At 37.3% G+C, this 19,971-nt stretch overlaps 1 non-coding gene across 1 annotated transcript; it reads right to left on the bottom strand.

Moving 5' to 3' along the window:
• Positions 1 to 3,877: 3,877 nt before the first annotated feature.
• On the bottom strand, positions 3,878 to 3,984 carry LOC139903623 (small nucleolar RNA R71). Its single transcript, XR_011778433.1, has one exon. It is a non-coding gene; the product is annotated as a small nucleolar RNA R71 (small nucleolar RNA).
• Positions 3,985 to 19,971: the final 15,987 nt, after the last annotated feature.

A 19,971-nucleotide genomic window follows, 5' to 3' on the forward strand; every position in this document is an offset into this window, starting at 1 on the left:
AACATATATTTCATAGCATTATTCCCCAAGAAAGACAAGATTTTAGTTGCAATTGTTCCATTTTCAAATAATAATCGTTTATATCAAATAAGTGCGAAGACAAAAGGCGAAAACGACGAATTGAAGACGGAAAGGTCCAAAAAGCTCAAATGTACAAGATACAATTAAAAAGGTTCAAATTATTGATGAAGAACGTCTAAAAATGACAAGAGTACGAGTTACAAAACGCAAAGTACACGATATAAAATAGTACGAAAGGACGTTCAAAAATCCGGAACCGGGACATGAGTCAACTCTCAACGCTCGACGCAACGGTGTAAAAATTACGAGTCAACTATGCACAAGAATAAAATATAATATTTAAATAATTCACAATAAGAATAATATTAAATAATAAAAAGTTGTTAATTGAGCATAGTTCAGGGGTCATAAATGAAAATTCAAATTTATAATTTGCCTATAAAAGGCAATGTTTTCGTTCAGTTTTAGGTACCCCTTTTCAATCCCAATTCTCTCTTTCTATCTTTCTGTAAACATATTTATATATATTATAATTTTAATTTTAATTTTAGATAATAATAATAATGGTATGTTAGCGAATATTGTAAGGATTTAAGTCAGAACTCTGTCCGTGTAACGCTACGCGATTAATCATCACTGTAAGCTATGTTCTTCCTTTTTAATTTAATGTCTCGTAACTAAGTTATTATTATGCTTATTTGAGCCGAAGTAATCGTGATGTTGGGCTAAAATATTAAGACGGGACTATTGGATTTTGTACCATAATTAAGGTTTGGGCAAAAGACCGACACTTGTGGAAATTGGACTATTGACTATTAATAGATGGGGGGTATTGTCTAACTGAGTGACAACTCATTGGAGTCTGTCGAACCTATCTTCAAATTAATTATCCTAATAATTAATAATGATTATGGTTGTCCTATTTAGTGACGTTCATATGGAATCTATTATAATCATTTAATTAATTATTCGGGTTGGGTAATTGATTATTCAAACTGATCAAGTGGGTAAATTAATATTCATATCTAATCAAAACAGGGGTGGATTACATACAGTGATAACTGGTGTAATTGTTGACAGAAGTGATAACTGCGTCACAGTTTAAATCCTTAATTAGTTGGAATATTTGACTTCGGGTATAAGGGTAATTTGACGAGGACACTCGCACTTTATATGTATGACCAATGGACTATTATGGACAAAAACCAGATAGGTATCAAATAAACCATGACAAAGGACAATTAACCCGAGTAACAATTAATTAAAATCAAAACGTTAAACATCATGATTACGGAAGTTTAAATAAGCATAACCCTTTTATTTCATATTCTATCGCAATTTTATTTATTGTTATTTTATTTATCGTCATTTATATATTTTACGCACTTTAATTATTGTCATTTATCTTTACGCTTAAAAATATAAAATCGACAAACCGGTCATTAAACGGTAAAAAAAACCCCCTTTTATAATAATATTACTACTTATATATATATATATATTTATATAAATATAGTTTTATAAAAATATAGTACGTAATCACTAGCTCCCTGTGGAACGAACCGGACTTACTAAAAACTACACTACTCTACGATTAGGTACACTGCCTATAGTGTTGTAGCAAGGTTTAGGTATATCCCATCCGTAAATTAATAAAACTTGTGTCATATTTTGTAGTATTTTGTATTAAAAATAATACTATTTCGTACCCTCACGCTACAACATCAAGTTTTTGGCGCCGCTGCCGGGGAAATCGGCGAAACGCTATAATTTTAATATATATTTGTATAAATATATTTATATGTAATTTTTAGAAAAACAATATAAAATTAAAAAAAAAATTATCACTTTCTTTTAAAATTATCTCTAAAATTTTAGACACTAAATTTCTTAGTTTTAGTTATTAGATTTTAGACTTTAGCTTTTCCTAAAATATTCTTATATTTTAATTATCTTTTTATTGTCACCATCTCTATCGTCACTTCCTCTTATTTGAATATCGAAGTAGTACAGTCCATACCAAAATATATACTCCATTACTCCGTATATATTATATATTATATATTATTATATTATATATGAATATAAAACATCTCTCTCTTCCTATTATCCGATTATTATCGGAGATACAAAATATACATGAATATAAAGAAAATACAAATTGGGTGTGTGTCATTTCAAAGGTGCTTGCACCACTTGATGTAAAGAGTTGTTAGCTTTTTAATTTCTTCAATTATTCTTTTCATTTTGATCTTTGTCTTATATAACAAAACCGGCCCCGTGGGCCCAATTTATTGAAAAATGGTAGCCTAACTTTGTTGACTAACGGGAAAGTTAGAAAATCAAAACCACATATTTAGGAGAAATACGACAAATAACCATTTCGCTGTTATTTATATTAGTAAATGAGGGTGTCTGAAAAAACTCCTCTTTTTACTACCAGAAAAATACAAAAGGTTGCCCGAAAAATTTATTCCAACGAAAAACTCTTGTTGCGCGTGAATGGCGCGTTAGAAGCTTGGTGATAGTGAAATCAGGTTTGAGCATAAAAAAAAAAAAAAAAAACAAAAAAAACAAAAAAAATTTTTAAAAAAAAGTTAAAACGAAAAAAAAAAAAGAAAATTTAAGTTTTATTACCTTTAGATTTTTAGACTCAGTCACAACTTTTAGTATTAAGTTTAGTTTTGCCATAGTTATTTTTATTTCTAGAATTTTTAGGCTTTGCCGTAAAATCCCTTAAGTGCTTATTCCTTAGACTAAGATTTAGGTGCTTTAGAATTTTGCGACGCCATTTTTCGCGCTACTTTCTTATTTTTATTTTTCGACGCCTATTTTTCAACCTTTTTATTTTTCGACACTTTTCGACGCACAATCTTTTTCTTTCTTATTTCTCGACGCTCTAGTTATAGGATATAGAATTTTCTCTACTTCTTATCAAATTTCTCAAACGGAAAGAAAAATTATTTAAACGGTTAAATTAATGGACGTTGACATTTTTCTGGTTCGTAGTAATAGTTAGATTTGTTAGTGGCTAGTTGTGGGCTTCCGATTTAAAGGGTCCTGGCTACCTGCTGCATCTTTTGGCTATTCGAAACGTGGGCAAAAATCAGAAAAGTCTATTAATTGGATAGCTTATATAAGTTTTTCTTATTATTTTTATAACTAATAGGATATTCTGTGAATGCACCGAGTAAGACGTTCACCGCCTGTCATACGTTCACCACCTGTAACTCGATCAAGACATCGTTTAACAAATATCGCCGCCGTTGATTTTTCTTTAGAATCGTCATCTAGTCGACCAAGAACTCCAACTCAAATTTCCGATAATCCATCTTTTGAACCCGACCTCACAATTGAGAATCCGGAGAATATTCAGGGACAATTCCAAGATCCAGAACCACTAATTATTCCTCCTGAACCACAAACCATTAAATCAGAATCTTCTAGTGATTCGTATTCAACAAATTCAATTATGGAAAATCTGGAACTTCTAAGTATGGAAGACCGAATGAGAGCCACACGCACGGGCCAAGGTCACGCCATTATTAAGCCAGACATTAATGCGCCAGATTATGAAATCAAAGGACAAATCCTACACATGGTAACTAATCAGTGCCAATATAGTGGTGCGCCGAAGGAAGATCCAAACGAACATCTTCGTACGTTTAATAGGATCTGTACACTATTCAAAATCCGAGAAGTTGAGGATGAACAGATCTATCTCATGTTGTTTCCCTGGACTTTAAAGGGAGAAGCCAAAGATTGGTTAGAATCGTTACCTGAAGGGGCGATTGACACATGGAATGTTTTAGTTGAAAAATTTCTTAAACAATTCTTTCCGGCATCCAAAGCCGTGAGACTTCAAGGAGAAATTGTTACGTTCGCGCAAAAGCCAAATGAAACATTATATGAGGCATGGACAAGATTCGGAAGGATGTTGAGAGGATGTCCTCAACACGGTTTAGACACTTATCAAATAGTACAAATATTCTACCAAGGTGTCAACGTTGCTACACGGAAAGACATAGACATAACAGCTGGTGGTTCAATTATGAAGAAAACAGCAACTGAAGCTTACAAAATTATTGATAACACAGCCTCCCACTCTCATGAGTGGCATCAAGAAAAAGATATTTTTCGTTCATCTAAAGCGGCTAGAGCCGATTCTAGCCATGACTTGGATTCCGTTTCCGCAAAAATAGATGCTTTCGAAAGACGAATGGAAAAGATGAATAAAGATATTCACGCAATACGAATCAGTTGTGAGCAATGCGGTGGACCACACTTAACGAAAGATTGTTACATTGAACCAACGATGGAACAACGAGAGAATGTTTCCTATATGAACCAAAGGCCGGGAAATAATTATCAAAATAATTATCAACCGCCAAAGCTGAACTTCAATCGAAATCAAAACATTCTTTACAATCCAAATGGACCCAACAATAACTCGTATAACCAACAAGGTTCGAATAACCAACCAACTCAAAACAACACTTTCAATCAACAAATACCTAACTTGTATAAACCACCACAACAACCCGAAGAGAAAAAGCCAAATCTAGAAGAAATGATGGCAAAGCTGATTGAATCTCAAACACAATTCATTACATCTCAAACCCAAACGAACGAGAGGTTTGATCAGTCATTAAGAACTCAACAAGCTTCCATTTTGAATCTTGAAAAACACGTAGGTACTCTTGCTAGCATGATGAGTGAGAGGGAACAAGGAAAGCTACCGAGTAATACTGAAGTAAATCCTCGGAATGAGAATGTTAATATGGTGTCAACAAACTCTGAAAAACCAGCACCAGAAGATGGGAAGGTTTTAAATGTGAGTATGTAAGACCCGAATATTTATCTTGCTTGTTTGTGTATTAAGACGTTCGAGATTGGGTTTCGCGGATTATTTATATAAAGTTTAAAATGCAAAAGAATCTGTTTCTGTTATGTCGCGCGCCGCGCGGGGATTCGGCGCGCCGCGCCGTTTGCTGCTGACAGAATCCCTTGTTTTTAATTGGTTTAAATGAAGGGCAAATGGGTAATTTCACTTGAGGCCGGATTTGTGAGGCTTATGAGCTAGTTTGGATCAGTTTTGGATCCCATTCACATCCACTCATCATCTTCATCCATTTTTAGAGAGAGAGTAAGAGTTTAGAGAGAGATTGGAGGTTTTGGTGAGGAAGAAGCTCGAATCGTTCAAAGTCTCGGGTTTTAAAGTTGTTCCTTTCGTTCTCGGCTATACGGTGATAGTATTGGTAAGCTCAAACTCCGAATTTCAATTATTTAATTTGATATTCAAGTTAGGGTTTTGAGTTAATTAGTTGTAAAACCCTTTTATGTGATGAAATGGGTTGAGTGAAGCTAGTAATCGGGTTTGTTGTTAATTGTTGGTGGATTTTGGGTTTGGTGAACTAATTGGCCATGTTTAGAACTTTAATTTGAGTTTAATCACTTAAGTTAGTGATTATGGATGTGTTGAAACCCATTTAGGGTATTTGGTTGACTAATTGTGACTTTGGGTCAAATTAGGGTTTGGTGGTGATTATGACCCATTTGGTGACTTAATGAGGTTTATGAACTTAAAATGGATTAAGTTGGAATATTAAACCGAGTTAAATGTGTTTTGGTGTCAAAACTTATAAAGGACGAGATTTTGACCTTTATGGGTCAAAATTAGGGTTTAAGTGTCAAAATGGGTATGACACGTGTTTGGCACTTGTGTCCGGGTTTAATTGGCTTATTAGGACCATTCTCACTTGTGTTAGTGATTTTTGGTTAGTTCGGGCACGGTTTGTGCTTGGAAGTGCAATTGGGTCGAAATTGCACTAAGTGTTGAATTGGGTTGGTTTGTAAATCCATCCTAATTGTATTGTTGTAATTGTGATAATGGAATAGGTATTTTCCATTGGCAAGTTGCGGATTACTTGGAAGCATTCTTCAAGACTTCAAGGTGAGTGATATTATCCTATGTACATATGTATGTGTAGGATGGGTGCGGGTCGGGTGAAGTGATTCTCGGCTATAGAGCTCACTTCACATGTAGGTGGACTTGATGGACTTTTGTATAAGTCCAATTGGCACGGTTGTGCGTTTTGGTTGACCATCTTTGGCGAAGTACACGTTCGTGTGTACATTATCACACGTGATTGTGATTTGGATGTTGTGGCCCCGATGTGGTGGATTTTATAATCCCGTGACCGTGGGTTTGAGTTGGAGAAGTGAATCGCGTGTGGTTTCGGATTCACGATGACGCGTGTGGTTTCGGTCATCTTATCAAATGAATCTCGTGTAGTTCGGATTCATGGTGACTCGCGTAGTTCGGTCATCTTATTGAGGTAGTAATCTCGTGTGGTTTCGGATTCCTAAGGCTCGTGTAGTTCGGCCAACCTCGATGTTGTGAAGATAGTAATCTCGTGTGGTTCGGATTACTAAGGCTCGTGTAGTTCGGCCAATCTTCATTGTGGTATTTGGTTCTCGGTATGGGGTTAAGGTGTTAACCTTGTTCGTTTATATTGTTATATATATTAATGTATTGTTGTGTTGTAGCTAACCCTCCGGGTGTAGCCATTTGGAGATGTTCACTTTGTCGTTGGTGGACTCATATTTGTTGTTGTACCTTTAGCTTGATGCTTAGAGATTGTACGGTATGCTTAGTGTAGTTGCTTTATATTTGGATGCTACGGTATGCGGTATTTGTTTGTGTGGCGTATTCATTTTATACATATATATGTATGTAGTATATTATCATTCACTAAGCGTTAGCTTACCCTCTCGTTGTTGACTCTTTTTATAGATTGCATGCGGATGGTGGCTCGGGTAAGCGCGAGGATTAGAGGACTTGCATAGTTTGCGTAGAAGGCTTGCTTTTGGATTTATTAGGATTGGGTAGTGTATCCCCAATCGCCATGCTCGGCTTTGTTTTGTATTAAGAGTTTTATGGTCTAAAATTGTATTTTTATACTTAAAGGGTAATTTGGGCACGTGTGGGCCCCACTTTGTAAAACTCGCTCAAACCTTAGTTATGTGCTAGTTTTACATATATTAATGTACGGTTAAAAGCGTTTTGGCTAAATGTGTCGGGAACTAGTCAAACATTTTCGTTAAATTGACTTCCGAGGACAGCGGGCTGTCCAGGTGATTTGGCGCGCCGCGCGCCCACCTGGCGCGCCGCGCGCCCACCTGGCGCGCCGCGCGAGTGAACTGCACCAGAAAATTTTTTTGTTGTGAAATTTAACGGGAATCGTCGTGGTTTGGTTTGGGTCGTTACAAGTGGTATCAGAGCATGGTCTAAGGGATTTAGGTGACTTGAGATAGGTGCCTAAACTTAGACTTGTGTGTGCTTAAATTGTTGCGGGACTTGTAGGATTACGGGTCGGAATGGGTCTAGTTAGTGCCTTGTTTATAGGTTGACTAACATTTATATTAGTAATGCGGATATTATTAATATGCTATTGTGCTGTGATAATAATTCTCGCGTGTGTTTGTACCGCGTAGAATTTTGGTTGTGTTTGTGTATATCATCGAGCGAGACGGTCGTTGTACTAACGAGTCGATGCGGCATGTGTGCGTAATAAGAACTTGCAAACCTTATTACGGGTGCAAATCGTGTCTAACAAGTGATGTACGATGAGTGTTTAGCAAGATGGGTCGGGGTTGTGCGTGTTTACTTATACGTTCGTGATCTAATCGTTTTGCATTCCTTAGAATGGCGACGGGAAGTGGGATCGAAACGAACGACGCGGAGTTTAACGCTAGGGTTGCGGCCGCCGTTGCGGAGCAAATGAGTGCGTTGGAAGAAAGAATGGAAAGGAAGTATTCCGAACTTCAAAGTAGTAGTGAAATGGAGCGTTATCTTAAAAGCTTCATGAGGACTAAACCCCCGATGTACGACGGAAAACCGGATCCTTTGGTAAGCACAACTTGGATTTCGGATGTCGAAGGGTGTTTTCGTACTATTGATTGCCCTCCCGAGAGGAAGACGAGACTCGCTACGAGTTTGTTGCGTGGTAGGGCAAGGGATTGGTTGGATGGTAAGATTGATCTTGTCGGTGGCGAGACGTTTATGGCCTTATCGTGGGACGAGTTTAAGGAGGAATTCTTTGAGGAGTTCCGGACTTCGGCTGATTTGTGGGAATTGCGTAATGAGTTGCGAAATTTGCGACAAGGATCTATGGAATTGAGTACTCTTAAGGCGACCTTTATGGCAAAGGCTCGTTTTTGTCCGGAGTATTTGGGGAATGATCGTTTGTTGATGGGGGATTTCTATCGGACCTTGAATGATGACTTGAAAAGTAAGATTAGTCGGGGTCAAGTGAAATCGTTTTCGGAATTATTCGACTTGGCTAGAGGTTTCGAGTCGTATTCACGATCGAAGAGGGGTGAATCTTCAAGTGAGAGAAGAGTTGTTTCTTATGGTGCTCCGAGTAAGAGGACTAAGGGTCCGAGTGTGAGCACGGGTGGTACGCGAACGGGTATATCGGATTCTAGTGCGGCTAGATGTTACAATTGTGGCGTAAGGGGTCACAAGTCTTGGGAATGTTCGGTACCAAAGGGTGGTAGTATGGTGTGCTTCAATTGCCAAAAGGAAGGACATCGTAAGTCGGAATGTCCCAAGTTAGCGGGGACGGGTGCGGCGAGGAGACGTTAAGGTACGTTTCATTTTAATAAATAGGTCTTTTGATTATTTATAAATGCCGGTTGAGTTTGAGTTGTATGCCTTTGTTGTGCATGTTATGCTATGGGTGACGTTCCTAATGGAAGTACCCTAAGGTGATGTTTGATTGTCGGGCGAAGGGCGTAAGACTTGGTGCAACCAAGCATTCCTTAGTATTTGGGGTATGTTTCTACCAAGCCACGGAAATGGTTTTGGTGTTCGATTGTTAAGCGCGTGTTCGCTTGTGTGATGAAGTTGATGAACCACGAGGTTCGTCGGGTGATTGGAACCTTTGAGATCGAGTGTTTAAAATCTCGATGTGTGTTGGTAATGGAGTCTTTATGACGCGACATTAGGTGCCTCTTTTATACCTACTAGCGTGGTGTCGACTCCGATTGTGTTGTAGTTACATTGTACTTAGGGTACCGGGAGGAACCCTTAAGTACACGAGTGACTCGGTGAAATTGACAACTATAGTAATTGGATGATTGCGAGGGTGTAGTTGTGTAATGCGTGGTACACTTTTCGTTCGAAATGTTTAAGGATTGTTTGAAATCCTTCGTATGCTCAAGGTTGGAGCAAGGTGTAGTGATGGGTCGTGTGTACCCAATCGTTGGTAAAGTCTACCTTTGGTAGCATTGTACGGTTGTACGAGTGTGATATAGGAACGTGGTTCCAAGAGGGGGAGTCGCATTTCCGCACGAGGAAGTTTTAGTGTGATATTTCGGATGATGTTTTTGGTAGATCCGGAAATTTCGTCGAGACCTAGTTTTGGTCAACTTGTGGTAGAGTACAATTTTGGTTAAATTGTACTTATGATATTGGATTGGAATTACCACTGAGGTGGTAATGTGGTAAATCTCGTTGAGAGATAATGGAAGTGTTTGGTGAGCAAGGTGAAATCCTTTGGTTAAGGGAGGTGTGTGTCGGATTCTCTTTTGGGGAATCATTGTTTGGTACCTATGTTTGATATAGGTGGTTCTTGCTCGATTGTGGGGATGGTTAGTGGTATCCGTTAGGATTCACTATAGTGTAGCAGGGCGCGATGTTGCACTACTCGTTGTTTGAGGCCGAAAGTACGTATGTGATCGATGAAGCATGATCTTTAGGGTCCGCTGACTTCATCGTGGTATTGATGATTTATGAAGCATGACCTTCGGGGTCCGCTGACTTCATTATGGTACGGTTGAGTGATGGAGCATGATCTTTGGGGTCCGCTGACTTCATCACGGGAGTACGTGATCGGTGAAGCATGATCTTCGGGTCCGCTGACTTTATCCGGTGTTGAGATTTGGTGAAGCATGATCTTCGGGTCCGCTGACTTCGCCATAGTAGTGGATCGCGTGTGGTTTCGGATTCACGATGACGCGTGTGGTTTCGGTCATCATATTGTGGAAGTGGATCGCGTGTGGTTTCGGATTCACAAATGACTCGTGTGGTTTCGGTCATTGTATTGAGGAGTGAGTCTCGTGTAGTTCGGATTCACAATTGACTCGTGTAGTTCGGTCATTCCTCCGGGATAGTGACTCTCGTGTAGTTCGGATTCACTATGGCGCGTGTAGTTCGGCCATTCCCGATTGTTGTTGTGTTGAAGGTAGTGAGTCGCGTGTAGTTCGGATTCACTAAGGCGCGTGTGTTTTCGGCCAGCCTTCGTGTGTTGTGTGATCCATTGGTTGTTTGATACACCGATGGTGGGGTCGTAAGGACCGTGTTGTTTGATCTATCGGTGGTTTGATACACCGATGGTGGGGTCGTGAGGACCATGTTGTGTGATTAGTGATGCGATAGCCGTGTTTCGCTCACGTGTTGTTACGGGTGTGACAATAGTCGATTTTGTACACCTTGGGTGCTAGCGTTGCCATGATTGTTTTGGGCGTTATCGGTTTTAACCGTTGGATTACGATGTTACGGTAGTTGCGTATTGGTCGTATTGCGCACTACAATGGACGTTATCGATTGGTGTTATCCGTAAGGATTAGTTTGGTTCGGTCTTCATCGTTTTGGGTTGTCGACCATAGGTTGAGACTTGGTTACTTTTAGCGTGGTACTCGGTAACAGTACGCTGAGGGATTGATATCTCGGTACGAGATTGGATGAGTTTTCCCGATGTTAGGGAATGAGCATGGTTTTAGTGCTCGGATGGTGATTTGAATAAATCGCGGGTGACGATTTAGTTGTGGAAGGCGATTCGTTGGGAAGGAATTGCTTAGGAAAGTCGGATTGGGACTTATGTCGAGGACCGTAGGGTGAGGTCCACTTGGTTAAGTGATGAGGATCACGAGGACGTGATCGAGTTTAAGTGGGGGAGAGTTGTAAGACCCGAATATTTATCTTGCTTGTTTGTGTATTAAGACGTTCGAGATTGGGTTTCGCGGATTATTTATATAAAGTTTAAAATGCAAAAGAATCTGTTTCTGTTATGTCGCGCGCCGCGCGGGGATTCGGCGCGCCGCGCCGTTTGCTGCTGACAGAATCCCTTGTTTTTAATTGGTTTAAATGAAGGGCAAATGGGTAATTTCACTTGAGGCCGGATTTGTGAGGCTTATGAGCTAGTTTGGATCAGTTTTGGATCCCATTCACATCCACTCATCATCTTCATCCATTTTTAGAGAGAGAGTAAGAGTTTAGAGAGAGATTGGAGGTTTTGGTGAGGAAGAAGCTCGAATCGTTCAAAGTCTCGGGTTTTAAAGTTGTTCCTTTCGTTCTCGGCTATACGGTGATAGTATTGGTAAGCTCAAACTCCGAATTTCAATTATTTAATTTGATATTCAAGTTAGGGTTTTGAGTTAATTAGTTGTAAAACCCTTTTATGTGATGAAATGGGTTGAGTGAAGCTAGTAATCGGGTTTGTTGTTAATTGTTGGTGGATTTTGGGTTTGGTGAACTAATTGGCCATGTTTAGAACTTTAATTTGAGTTTAATCACTTAAGTTAGTGATTATGGATGTGTTGAAACCCATTTAGGGTATTTGGTTGACTAATTGTGACTTTGGGTCAAATTAGGGTTTGGTGGTGATTATGACCCATTTGGTGACTTAATGAGGTTTATGAACTTAAAATGGATTAAGTTGGAATATTAAACCGAGTTAAATGTGTTTTGGTGTCAAAACTTATAAAGGACGAGATTTTGACCTTTATGGGTCAAAATTAGGGTTTAAGTGTCAAAATGGGTATGACACGTGTTTGGCACTTGTGTCCGGGTTTAATTGGCTTATTAGGACCATTCTCACTTGTGTTAGTGATTTTTGGTTAGTTCGGGCACGGTTTGTGCTTGGAAGTGCAATTGGGTCGAAATTGCACTAAGTGTTGAATTGGGTTGGTTTGTAAATCCATCCTAATTGTATTGTTGTAATTGTGATAATGGAATAGGTATTTTCCATTGGCAAGTTGCGGATTACTTGGAAGCATTCTTCAAGACTTCAAGGTGAGTGATATTATCCTATGTACATATGTATGTGTAGGATGGGTGCGGGTCGGGTGAAGTGATTCTCGGCTATAGAGCTCACTTCACATGTAGGTGGACTTGATGGACTTTTGTATAAGTCCAATTGGCACGGTTGTGCGTTTTGGTTGACCATCTTTGGCGAAGTACACGTTCGTGTGTACATTATCACACGTGATTGTGATTTGGATGTTGTGGCCCCGATGTGGTGGATTTTATAATCCCGTGACCGTGGGTTTGAGTTGGAGAAGTGAATCGCGTGTGGTTTCGGATTCACGATGACGCGTGTGGTTTCGGTCATCTTATCAAATGAATCTCGTGTAGTTCGGATTCATGGTGACTCGCGTAGTTCGGTCATCTTATTGAGGTAGTAATCTCGTGTGGTTTCGGATTCCTAAGGCTCGTGTAGTTCGGCCAACCTCGATGTTGTGAAGATAGTAATCTCGTGTGGTTCGGATTACTAAGGCTCGTGTAGTTCGGCCAATCTTCATTGTGGTATTTGGTTCTCGGTATGGGGTTAAGGTGTTAACCTTGTTCGTTTATATTGTTATATATATTAATGTATTGTTGTGTTGTAGCTAACCCTCCGGGTGTAGCCATTTGGAGATGTTCACTTTGTCGTTGGTGGACTCATATTTGTTGTTGTACCTTTAGCTTGATGCTTAGAGATTGTACGGTATGCTTAGTGTAGTTGCTTTATATTTGGATGCTACGGTATGCGGTATTTGTTTGTGTGGCGTATTCATTTTATACATATATATGTATGTAGTATATTATCATTCACTAAGCGTTAGCTTACCCTCTCGTTGTTGACTCTTTTTATAGATTGCATGCGGATGGTGGCTCGGGTAAGCGCGAGGATTAGAGGACTTGCATAGTTTGCGTAGAAGGCTTGCTTTTGGATTTATTAGGATTGGGTAGTGTATCCCCAATCGCCATGCTCGGCTTTGTTTTGTATTAAGAGTTTTATGGTCTAAAATTGTATTTTTATACTTAAAGGGTAATTTGGGCACGTGTGGGCCCCACTTTGTAAAACTCGCTCAAACCTTAGTTATGTGCTAGTTTTACATATATTAATGTACGGTTAAAAGCGTTTTGGCTAAATGTGTCGGGAACTAGTCAAACATTTTCGTTAAATTGACTTCCGGGGACAGCGGGCTGTCCAGGTGATTTGGCGCGCCGCGCGCCCACCTGGCGCGCCGCGCGAGTGAACTGCACCAGAAAATTTTTTTGTTGTGAAATTTAACGGGAATCGTCGTGGTTTGGTTTGGGTCGTTACAGAGTAACAATGAAGAAGTTACACCACCACCACCACCCGAGTATGTAAAGCCAGTGGTGGCACCATACAGACCACCCATCTCGTTTCCAAGAAAAGGAGTTGAGTATGAGCAAGTAATAGGTAATAAAGTTTGTGATACCTCTGGAAAGAAGAAGAAGAAGAATAAAAAAGTGCAAGAAACAAAAACAGTAGAAGTAAACCCGGTGAAGACAGTTCCACCAAATCCTCCACCTAGGGTAGGTGATCCGGGTGAATTTATTGTTCCTTGTCTACTTAGTGACTGTGTCATGTATGATGCACTAGCAGATTTAGGTTCAAGTGTGAGTGTTATGCCTCTTTTATTATATAAGAGATTAGGTGTAGGTGAGTTAACTCCAACGGATATGAGTGTTCGACTCTTTGATCAAACCATTAAACACCCAGTTGGAATTGTTGACAACCTACCCGTTCAAGTAGGCAATTTAACCTTTCTAGTCGAATTCATTGTCATTAACATAGAAGAGGACCCAAACATTCCTCTATTTTTAGGTCGACCATTCTTAGCGTCCACCAAGACGTTATTTGATGTAGGAAATGGTAGAATGACACTTAGTAGTGGTGACAAATCGATCACCTTTATGATTCGAAAGACTAAATCTCCACCAACCAAAACCGTTGAACCAGCAAAAACGATTGGTAAGAACCATGTTGTTTTACCAACTCCAACGGTAATACTTAGCAATAATGAAACGCCTAAGTGTGGGGAAAATGAAGTAACACCTAATGATGACATGATAACAAAGAACCCCGTTGTTGATACGAAATTAAATGATCCCGTTATTAATAGTTCAATGAAGAAACTTATTAAACGGATTCGCGATGCTAGAACCAAGGGGAACTTTAAGTTATGTAACCGGTTAGTATCCAATCTATCACCTAAAGAAAAGGAGAAACTAGTTGAAATTGTGGATATTACACAGGAATCCGACCAATGGCTTAAAGAAAAAGTCACGGATATGCAAGTTGATTATGGACCAAGAGAAATTAACGATGAAGTTAATCACAATTTTGACACCACGGCTACCTAAGTGTGGGGAGATTCAAATGTTCTAAGAAAATTTTATCTAGAGTTAGTTGTTCTGTTCTCGTGTAGTTCCGAGAATGGAATCCGATTGGTCTTTTCCGCTAGCAGACACTAAAGAACTAGTTTTCTCCCCCCATTCTGAATTTTTGTTTTTTTTAGGTTTTATATAAAATTAATATGCTTTTTAAATTTAAGTTTTGTGTTTTTTTTAAAAAAACAAAAATTTACTTTATTTCATTAAGTTGAAAAAAAAATGATTTCTAAAATTCGTCGTGAGTTGAAGACTAGGTCGTTGAGCCGAAATTACTTTACCCGAGGGCGGGGCGAAAAATTTTGTCATCATTATTTTTAATTTTATTGATTTAAAGTATGCAAAAAAAAAAAAATATTTGATTTTATAAATTTTTGAACGTGGGGTAATAAACCCAACTTTAAAAATATGTATATATGTTTGTATTTTATCATGTAAACAACAGGGTAAAACAACGCACTTTCAAAGACTAACATTAAGTTCAGCAAAAGCTACTGATTTTGATGACAAGATGCAAAACAACAAATGTGATATAATAAATGAAGGAATGAACGATGAGGCGAGCCATCTATCATTCGACGAGCTTTGTAATTACAAACTGGGTATTTTTAATCACTTTCCTACACTAATCACCCTCATGAATTTATAATTATAGTCTGATTTCATGCAAATGAGAGCATTGCATGATCTTAAGTGTGGGGAAGGGTTATAAATTCTCTCAGGTTTATACTTGGTTTATTTGCCAAATTTTGTGAAAATTTGAAAAATTTTCAATTAAATGAAGTCAAAATAATGTTTATACATATTTATGAACGATGAAAACTAGGTGTTAATACCGAAATTATTGTTACCTCGAGGACATAAATTAAGAAACAACCCAAAACGCTTGAATTCATTTAAAATGGAATAAAGGAGAATAAAAAGGCAAAGAAAGAAACTAAGTGTGGGAAGAATTTACCAAGTTCTTTAAAACATTTATCACATATTTTGTACAAGATTATTGCAGGTACTTTTGTTTTGGACGATTTTAATCAGTTTTACCCGATTTACTGTAAGAAAGATGGATCTACACGATGAATCAATTCCATCATTAAAAGGAAGTAAAGTCTTCCGAAAAAGAAACGCGCTTCTTGATTTAGGTCATGAAGTTGTCATCCAGACCAGCTGTAGGTTGACGAAAAATCTAGAAAAGTCATCTCTAAAATCAGCAGGAAATCCACGGACCTCAGCATCAAACAGGGTCGCCATGTGGTCAGATTTATCCTAACCATGAGAAGGATTTATCTCGCACAATGGGGGGGCACCGTGCAAATTAGCTTGATAAGACTAATGAATCAAATCCCCAGAAAGGATAATCTCCTTAAAGATCAAAAATCAGCTTTTAAGACTGATATTACTCAATCCTAAAGATTGACCTTAAAGATTGAGAATTACAAACTCATGGAATTCAATGATATCTAAACTCGAGCTTGAATGAGAAAATATTTTGATCAAAAATAAAACCGATTTGTTTTCTGAAAACCTATTTTCAATGCGTTCATTACCATTGAACATAAAATCCTGAGAATTCATCAGAATTCATTAGGTCACCTGAACCAAATCGGGTGTCAACCGTAAGAACGGTGGTTGCATAGCATGGTCGAAGACAGGACCTTGTGCCAGACCGAAAAATCATAGGATGATCTTTACTATTGCTCCTACCAAGGATAGTACTAGCATCCGACAGGTTAAAAGACCATAAATAGATGCATGTCATTAGATATTGCCTTAACAGTTTCTTGTTCATCGCTTTCCTTTACAACCGGACGGTACTTTGCCGAAAGGTAATATACGGAACAAGTAAACTGGATGTGTGCTTTCCAATACCGGGATAGCAGTGGATTACATGAACCTAAATGTTTTTAGCCAAAATATTGATCCACAAATATATTTTGCAACACCGATGGTGGATCAAATCAGAAAACTTATCTAGGGTAAAATCTAGAATGAATTTTCAAAAGATCAAATGTTTTCATACAGATCCAATTTCCTTAAGGATCTAAATTTTTATAGTCATGTGGGACTGTAAACCGCCTTTCAAATGTGCACTTTGCTTTGGAAACCGAAAGTAAATCGGCTATTTGATTGCAAGTGTCGTTGACCTAAACCCAAGGCAACTATGGATGACACACCCACCTTTAACCATGGTTCTATCGTTACTATCATTGTTCATATCGCCGTATCAAAATCACTGATGTATAAAGTGTGAAGAATAAAGAAGTGATTCGTGTGATGTATTTTATTTCAAGACTGTATTGCTTGAGGACAAACAACGCTCAAGTGTGGGGATATTGATAAGGCTAAAAAGGAACATATATTTCATAGCATTATTCCCCAAGAAAGACAAGATTTTAGTTGCAATTGTTCCATTTTCAAGTAATAATCGTTTATATCAAATAAGTGCGAAGACAAAAGGCGAAAACGACGAATTGAAGACGGAAAGGTCCAAAAAGCTCAAATGTACAAGATACAATTAAAAAGGTTCAAATTATTGATGAAGAACGTCTAAAAATGACAAGAGTACGAGTTACAAAACGCAAAGTACACGATATAAAATAGTACGAAAGGACGTTCGAAAATCCGGAACCGGGACATGAGTCAACTCTCAACGCTCGACGCAACGGTGTAAAAATTACGAGTCAACTATGCACAAGAATAAAATATAATATTTAAATAATTCATAATAAGAATAATATTAAATAATAAAAAGTTGTTAATTGAGCATAGTTCAGGGGTCATAAATGAAAATTCAAATTTATAATTTGCCTATAAAAGGCAATGTTTTCGTTCAGTTTTAGGTACCCCTTTTCAATTCCAATTCTCTCTTTCTATCTTTCTGTAAACATATTTATATATATTATAATTTTAATTTTAGATAATAATAATAATGGTATGTTAGCGAATATTGTAAGGATTTAAGTCAGAACTCTGTCCGTGTAACGCTACGCGATTAATCATCACTGTAAGCTATGTTCTTACTTTTTAATTTAATGTCTCGTAACTAAGTTATTATTATGCTTATTTGAGCCGAAGTAATCGTGATGTTGGGCTAAAATATTAAGACGGGACTATTGGATTTTGTACCATAATTAAGGTTTGGGCAAAAGACCGACACTTGTGGAAATTGGACTATTGACTATTAATAGATGAGGGGTATTGTCTAATTGAGTGACAACTCATTGGAGTCTGTCGAACCTATCTTCAAATTAATTATCCTAATAATTAATAATGATTATGGTTGTCCTATTTAGTGACGTTCATATGGAATCTATTATAATCATTTAATTAATTATTCGGGTTGGGTAATTGATTATTTAAACTGATCAAGTGGGTAAATTAATATTCATATCTAATCAAAACAGGGGTGGATTACATACAGTGATAACTGGTGTAATTGTTGACAGAAGTGATAACTGCGTCACAGTTTAAATCCTTAATTAGTTGGAATATTTGACTTCGGGTATAAGGGTAATTTGACGAGGACACTCGCACTTTATATTTATGACCGATGGACTATTATGGACAAAAACCAGATAGGTATCAAATAAACCATGACAAAGGACAATTAACCCGAGTAACAATTAATTAAAATCAAAATGTTAAACATCATGATTACGGAAGTTTAAATAAGCATAACCCTTTTATTTCATATTCTATCGCAATTTTATTTATTGTTATTTTATTTATCGTCATTTATATATTTTACGCACTTTAATTATTGTCATTTATCTTTACGCTTAAAAATATAAAATCGACAAACCGGTCGTTAAACGGTAAAAAAACCCCCTTTTATAATAATATTACTACTTATATATATATATATATATATATATATATATATATATATATATATATATATATATATATATATATATATATATATATATATATAAATATAGTTTTATAAAAATATAGTACGTAATCACTAGCTCCCTGTGGAACGAACCGGACTTACTAAAAACTACACTACTCTACGATTAGGTACACTGCCTATAGTGTTGTAGCAAGGTTTAGGTATATCCCATCCGTAAATTAATAAAACTTGTGTCATATTTTGTAGTATTTTGTATTAAAAATAATACTATTTCGTACCCTCACGCTACAACATCATCCCACATGACTATAAAATTTATATCCATTAAGGAAATTGGATCTTTATGAAAACATTTGATCTTTTTGAAAATTCAATCTAGTTTTTACCCTAGATAAGTTTTTCGGAATAACCCTTCACCGGTGTTTGCAAATTCTTTTTATGGGTTTGGTGGGTTTCAGATTTGAAAATTTTAGCTCAAAACTTACGGTTTTGTGTCACCCACTTGCTAACCTTGTATTGGGAAAGCAACACGTCCAGTTTACTTGCTCCGTATATTACCTTTCGATAAACTACCATCCGGTTGTAAAGGAAAGCGTTGAACAAGCAACTGTTAAGGAAATGTCCCCTGACATACTTTTAATTATGGTCTATAACGTGTCGGACGGAATTACTATCCTTTGTAGGAGCAATAGTAAAGCTCACCCTTATAATTTTCCGGTCTGGCACAAGGTCCTGTCTTTGACCATGCTATGCAACCACCGTTCTTACGGTTGACACCCGATTTGGTTCAGGTGACCTAATGAATTCCAGTTGAATTCCTAGGATTTTACGTTCAATGGTAATGAACGCATTGAAAATGGGTTTTCAGAAAACAAATCGGTTTGTAATTTTGATCAAAATATTTTCTCGTTCAAGCTCGAGTTTAGATATCATTGAATTCTATGAGTTTGAATTCTCAATCTTTAAGGTCAATCTCAAGGATTGAGTAATATCAGTCTTAAAAGCTGATTTTTAATCTTTTAAGGATATTATCCTTTCTGGGGATCTGATTCATTAGTCTTATCAAGCTAATTTGCACGGTACCCCCCATTGTACGAGATAAATCATTCTCATGGTTAGGATAAATCTGTCCACTTGGCGACCCTGTTTTATGCTGAGGTCCATGGATTTCTTGCTGATTTTAGAGATGACTTTTCTAGGTTTTTCGTCAACCTACAGCTGGTCTGGACGACAACTTCATGACCTAAATCAAGAAGCGCGTTTCTTTTTCGGAAGACTTTACTTCCTTTTAATGATGGAATTGATTCATCATGTAGATCCATCTTTTCTTTTCTTTCATTGGGTAAAACAGTTAATTATCGTCCAAAACAAAAATATTTTCAATTATTTGTACAAAAATATGTGACATATGTTTAAAATAACTTGGTAATTTTCCCACACTTGGCTTTTATTTTCCTTTTTATTGTCCTCTATTCCATTTTAAATGAATTCTAACATTTTGGTTTGTTTCTCAATTTATGTCCTTTCCGAGGTAACAATAATTTCGGTGTTAACACCTAGTTTTATCGTTCATAAATATGTATAAACATGATTTTGAGTTCATTTAATTGAAAATTTTGAAAAATTT

The sequence above is a fragment of the Rutidosis leptorrhynchoides genome, chromosome 3 (genome assembly GCF_046630445.1).
Source record: "Rutidosis leptorrhynchoides isolate AG116_Rl617_1_P2 chromosome 3, CSIRO_AGI_Rlap_v1, whole genome shotgun sequence".
NCBI classification, from domain to species: domain Eukaryota; kingdom Viridiplantae; phylum Streptophyta; class Magnoliopsida; order Asterales; family Asteraceae; genus Rutidosis; species Rutidosis leptorrhynchoides.